The sequence below is a fragment of the Pteropus vampyrus genome, unplaced genomic scaffold, assembly GCF_000151845.1.
Source record: "Pteropus vampyrus isolate Shadow unplaced genomic scaffold, Pvam_2.0 Scaffold736, whole genome shotgun sequence".
NCBI classification, from domain to species: domain Eukaryota; kingdom Metazoa; phylum Chordata; class Mammalia; order Chiroptera; family Pteropodidae; genus Pteropus; species Pteropus vampyrus.
In genome coordinates, this window is record NW_011889517.1 from 227,806 (window position 1) to 234,663 (window position 6,858).

The window sequence follows — 6,858 nt, forward strand, 5'->3', positions numbered from 1 at the left end:
AAGAAGTGGGGTAGTGGTTTCTGAGGTAAGTATAAGGAATACAGGTAAATAAAGTTATTTATTTTTAACCGCAGGCCTTACAGCACTCCTTTTCCTTCACAAAACACTTATACAATTACAATGAAATAATTATGCCATTATCTGTTCACCTCTAGACATGGGCTCCATGAGACCAAGGACCATGATCCCTGATGTATCTCCAGCACCTAGAATGGATTTTGGCACAGGGTAGGCACTCAGTACTTATCAAATAAAGAAAAGAGAAATCAGTCTTCTAAGTCTTGTAAGACTTGATAATTGACTGGATGAGAGAAGTGAGGGAGCAGGAGGAGGAGGGCTGTAGCTCCGGAGTGGCTTTAATTAGTCATACTCTTGCTAGAGGCCCCGCCTTCCACCTCTAAAGCTCCCCACAGCCTACTCTGCTTTGCTTTGACTTGCGATGGCCTCTGACCTCTAGAGACTCCATTTGACTGGCTTTGTCCCCACCCCCAAACTCCCCTCAGTGGCTTTCAGGCAAGTCTCTTCATGTTACCTAGCATACACTGTACTCAGTTTCCCCTCCAGACCTCCAGCCTCCTTTCAGCCACTCACCCTAAAAGTCCTTCCACCCAGCCTCAAAGCCCAGCCCAACATTGCTGCTCTTGGCTTTTTGCAACGATTGCCCAAAATGCACCAGTGTCTCATGGCAGTAAATACCGGGTAATCTTGGGAGCCACCAGTGTTCTCCAGTGTCCCTGGGAAGCCAAGGAGTAGATCCCCATGAGCTCCACCCCAGGCTTATTCTAAGAAGGGCTGGAAATATGCCAAGACTGAGACAAGGCAGAAATCACCGTATCTGGTATGATGTCAAGGACAGAGGCTCTTTTTACCAGCTCAAGCCAAGATAAACAGTAATCCTAATGTCCTAAGGATGAACTCTATTTCAGAAATGAGCTCAGGAGAGAGGTGAGAATAGCTCTTCATGTCAATTAGAACATTCTTAATAACAGAGGGAAGAGTGTCCTCCTCAGGTATCGATATATTTGTATAATAACGTGTGTCTTCCTACTGCTAACATGAAAAAATCATAAAGGCAGTACTTGTTTATTAAAAAGTATTTTAAGGTATTAAAAACTATAAAAGACCATGAAGTCTCGTCCGCACTCCCTACATCTCTTCCCACTCTCATTTTAAAATCATGCTGTATGTCTTATTTTGCAGTCTGTGCCCTGTTCCCCATTTTAAGGAATTTATCCATCATCTACCTCATTATTTTTATTGATCACGTAATTGTTAACATGGTGAATGCAGCATAATTCTGGAGAACAATTTAGGCACGCACAGCTTTCAACGTAGCAATTCTGTTTCTAGGAATCTGTCCTACAGAAATGCCAGCACCAGCGAGAAAGACTGTATTACCTGAATGTTTGCCAACAGTGAAACACTGGAGACAGTCTGTTAATCTGTAATATAATTAAGGAGAGACAGAAAGCAAACCACTTAGGTATGAGACACTCTGGCTTTGGGGACTCTGTAGGAAGACAAAGGACTATTATCAAATAGAGGACATGTGTTTCCCACTAATAAAGTTTCCCTTTTGGGGATACAAACGGGGTAATATCAGGCTACCTGGACTCCTGAGTTCTAAGCCAACAGGAGGGACACGCCTGATAGTAGACTTTTCTTTTTCTCCTCTAAAGACAGAGGTTAGCAAGGTATTCTGCATTTTGCTTTTAATTTTTGGTACAAAAAATTAAAAAATCAAACTCAATTACACATTTAAAAAACATAAATACCACGAACACTTTAAAAACCGCAAAACAGCACAATATTTTAAAATGATTACTAATTATTTGATGTGCAAACCTTTGTGTGACCAATCCAGATGAGATGGTATAATTGGTAGTAGGAATATTTCTGGAAGCCATTTTGGCATAGCTATGGCAAGCAATAACTTAACTCTGTATGGAAGTTACTGCAAGCCACATAAATCTATCTCACTAAACCTACAATTAATGTGTCTCCAAACCCCCTTAGCCAGATCCCCAAAATGCCCTTGGCTGCTCCAGTGTCACTTCGCACAAGGGAAAGTGTGACAGGAAAGCCTGAAGGGAAAGACAGGTGGTCTTAACCAACTGGGGTTAAAATATCTTCCATAAATCTTACAAAAACACAGGACTATGTGAACACATACATGGCTGGGGCCTCTCCAGGGCCTTGGCAGGGGCCCGTGGTGGGGAAGGGCCCCAAAGCCTCACCTTGCTTAGGTACATGGTAAATATGCCTCTGGATATGGGTGCTGGCAGATGCACTGGGGGAGCCAGCAGTTGGATGGGTCCGCCCAGCTCTCCTTCCCTGGCACTGGCCTTATAAAATTCACCTTTGTACGTATTGGATATAGTTCCATATTAAGACAAATAGAGAAGCTTAATTCTACCCCCCACTTTCTTCGAATGATAGTATTCCATCTTATGGACTCCCACATTTAGATTATTTCAATCTGCCAAAACAAACAAGGCTGCAAAGCATATTGTCGCTCAAGGTTTTTTTTTTTTTTTTAATTTTTGTATTTGAGCCACACTGACAACATATGCCATGGAGCAAGATCTCAATGCTCCCACTCATTTTTTTTTTTTAAAGCACATGTGAGAATATGTTTGTAAAATACATTCTTAGAGTGCAATTGCTGATTCTCAGAGTACATCCAGTTAAAATTTTGATGGATATTGCCAATTGCTGTCCTCAAGGGCATGCCAGCAGGGTATGAGAGTGGTCAACAATTTATGTTAGCAAGCATTGCTGATTCTTGTCACTCTTCAGGCAAAAAATGCTATCCTGCTGTAGTTTTAATTTGCAATTTTCTTATTAAGGGCGAAGGGGAGCAACTTTTCATATATTTAAAACCACTTGTATTTCCTTTTCTGTGGACTATTTATATCATTTGTCCATTTTTCTATCGAGTTAGTCTTTTTCTATTAATTTGTAAGAGCTGTATGAATATTAAGGAAATTAGTCCTTAGTCTAGGGTATAAGTGGCAGATATATTTTGCCAGCCTTTCGTTTGTCGGTTGACTTTGTTTACGATGTTTATTTATGTAACTGAATGTATTAAACAATGACTTCTGATCTGATGTCATCCTTCAAAAGCCTTTCTCTCCCAATATAATAATGAAAAAATGTTCTATGGTTTTTATGTAGTATTTTTATGATTTCATTTTTAACATTTAAAATTTTGATCCTTCGGAAATTTGTTTTGTTGTAGGGGCTGAGGTGTGGATATTTCATTTTATGTCAGAAAGCTACTCCATTGTCACAAGATCATTTATTAAAAAATGCATCTTATCTTCACTGATTGAAAGACTATCTTTTTCATATACTAAATTCTAGTATGTAATTGCTTTGCTTTTCTAAATTTTTGGTTTGTTTCACTGAATAGTTTGTCCATTCATGCACCAGTTGCTTATAGTAGCTTTATATATTTTGCTTTTCGACTTTCAGCTTCTAGAACTGTGAGAAAATGCATTTCTTGTTGTTTAAGCCACCCAGTTTGTGGTAAGCTGTAAGGGCAGCTGTAGGAAACTGATGGAATGACATAGCTGGGATTTGAATCTAAGCCTTTGACCATAAGCCCTGTGTTCTGAATAGTGTTCTGAATGGGAGCGCAGAGATAGTCAGCCTTTGTTCCTGAGGGTGTTTGGGGGTGAGGGTGAGGGAGTAGGGGAAATTTGTATAATGCCAATTTCCTTAGGCCTCATCACCTGTAGGTATTAAGGGACAAAGTGGTATGCTGATTATCCTGTGTCCCTTCAGTTCTCCTCTTCAGTCTTCTCCACTCTGCCCTGTGTCCATGAGGCTGACTTCAGTGGCCTGTCTCAACCCCACTTCCTTGCCCTTTGACTTCTGATAGGGTTTGGCCAATGCTAGGCATTGGCGGGAAATTGGAAGATGGCCCCTCCATGCTGGGCCACAGATTGTCAGTGGCTGTGCATCTTTACCTAAGGCACAGTTCCATCCACAGCTCCAGCTCGGGCTCATTGCTTGGTTCCAGTGACCACGTCTTCCCTTTTCTCTTTCAGGCCTACAGGTGGTAACAGCTTCCCCTATTCGAGACCTAGAGTACTGCATCAGCCTCGTCGGTTTTCTTTAACCCTGCCCACATTCCCATCAAAGATCTATTCTTTAAACTTCTGTCAGCCATCCCTTTTGAGAGGACCATGTGTTTCCTGACCTACATGGAGGGGCCACCACTCCCTCTTTTCCCCCTAGAGTAACTCCAGTTTCCTTGGGTCTTGCCTCCACCTGCTCATTTGGAATCACCTTAAGTCTTAACCGTTGTGTGTGTGTCTGGTAAGCCACTTTGGCTCTGATAGGAGCCTTCCGGGAAGGACAGTTTTCTCACAGATGCTGGCAAAGTCAGGAAGAGGCCTATCTCCCCTCTGGGTTACTCTATACAAAGGTTCCAAGCAGGCTGCCTGGGTCCCAGGGCTCCCTACCCCCATCTCCAGGAACTGGGCGAGGCAGGGTCTGGGCTAGGTGGAGAGGTCTTCGAGTGACAGAACTGCCTCTCCCTTTAGAGCCTAGAAGGTATAAGATCTATTATTGTCAGGCTCACAGGGCAGGCTCCTCCCGTAATCGCTATGAGCTTTCTCTTGGAGGCTTCTCATTCCTTCTGCAAACAGGCTCCTGGCAGCGTGAGCTACCCTGTTGCCAGACATGCCTAGACATATCTATTTTTACTTAGACTTGGATCCTTCTATACAAGGTTTGGAAGGTAGATTTGGGTTACGGAGAGGAACAAGTTTTAACCTAATACTTTAGGCAACGAATCGCTAAATGTATTCAAGCTGGGGAGAGACTTGGATCAAATATTGTTAAGTTTAGTGTGTTGCCATCTCAGTATCCATGTTCTTGTTCTCCCTCTGGCTGAAATATCACCTCAACCAGAGAGGCTCCATCAGGCCACTCTCCATTACCACACCTTGTTTTATTTCTAGCAGAGTATATATCATTCCCTAAAATCAGGGTCTTTCTTTGCCTATTCCATGAGGGTAGGGAGATACTTGTTATAGTTAATGCTGTACTCCCAGGGCTTGGCTGGCTCATAGCAGCACTCAATAAATATGTGTTGAATTTGTTGAATGAGTTTGGCTCAATGAATGAATTTAGATGAAGAAGCCCAGAGAGGTCAAGGGATTTAACTACCTGCTTAAGAATGCACAACTCATCACCAGCAAAGCTGGGGCTAGAACTAGGGTTATCTAACCAAATCCACTACATCTAAGTGGAAAAAAAGCAGGAGGTGGGGCATGATTTTGCAGGAAAGGTAAGGAGAATCTGATCTGGGAGCCAGGCTGGTGGCATCTCTGTGGCAGTGAGATGTGAAAGGATAGGAAGGAGGAGGATCTCCAGGAAAGTATGGTGACACAGTGGCCAGAGCTGAGGTGGCAGAAAAGAGATAAGATCTAGGAAGGGAAAATTAAAATGTATTGGGTGTCCACTCCTTGAAAGGCAATGTGCCAGGTGTGATACCTGTACCTGTGTAGTCTGATTTACAACTTGTGCTGTAGGTATTATTGTCCCCATTTTTATGAGCTAAGGAAATGAAGGCACAGGAGTTTAAATGAATTACTTTCTTTTACCCATTTATTAAGTACCTGACTGCTAAGCTAGACCTCTTCCCCTCCACAGTCTCTTTGAACAGAGGATTGAAGATGCCACTGTGCTGAGGTCCACAGTCAGTTGGAAGAGGCAACAAGAGGTAAATATTTATTAGTGAGGAGCAGGGACACGTGTCCCTCACCTTGCTTCAGAGGAGAAACTGAAGCACAATAGGGCAGGAGGTTCTTCTGATGAAGGGAGGGCAGTTAGAGGTAGGAAGAGTGGAGAGAGACAGTTTACCCTGAGAGTCTTCTGCTTCAAGGTGCTGGAGGGGGGCAGGTCAGGGACATGACACAGGGCAGGCAGAATAGCCTCGGAGCCAGAGGTGACACAGATCACCTTTTTCCTTATCTGGATTCCAATCTAGGGAGAAGCGGCAGAAGTGGGGTAGGACTGGTTGGGCTGAGTTCAGTCCAGACTCCGAGTGGCGTGAGCCCATCTTCCATCCCCCAGTCCGGCCCCTTCCTTGCAGTGGGGCACTCCTGGCTCTTGCTTGCACACACACAAAAGATGGCCCCTCAGCCCAGGTGTTCCAGGCCGGCCCTAATTTAAAGTCTACTGCCCTTTGTCTCCATAGGTACACTTGTGCCTGTCAGATTGTGGCTCTGGGTTTTGGTTTGGAAAATAAAGGTCACTGAGGCCTAGGATGCAGACTGTGCCCTCCACAGAGCCAGGTTCTGTTCAAGCCACAGGGCTGCATAAGGTGTTCTTTGTGCTGGGGACGCCTCCAGGGCCCGGTGTTGGAGGTGGCCCCTAGCCTAGGGCTAGTCCCTGACCACTGAGGCCCAGCAGCTGGCTGTGGGTCATGGGTTGAGGAAACCCTCAGAAGCTGCGTTCCCCATCAGACCCTTACTCCCATCCTAAAGCCTCTCTTCAGGGTATAACTCAAACTTGCTAAAAAGGGCTTTCATAAACAACACAAGACTGAAAACTCGGGCGGGGAGGCCCCTTCAGCCCTGGGGGCTTCAGGAGGGTCTGGGCTGCCTGCCAGCTCCTGGCTGTCCCCAGACTTGGGGGGAGGGGTGGGGAGGCGGTGCTTTTACTCTCCTTCCTGCTCGGTTTCCAGCCCAGAGTTTCCTCAGGCCCCGGCCTCCCGGGCTCCCCACCCTGCTCTCCCTTAACCCTTTCCTCCAGGGAAGGAGGGGCACAGGTCCCCGTTCTCCAGCGAGGCCTGGGAGGCGGCGGGGTGGGAGGGCGGAATGGGGAGAAAGACCAGGTCCC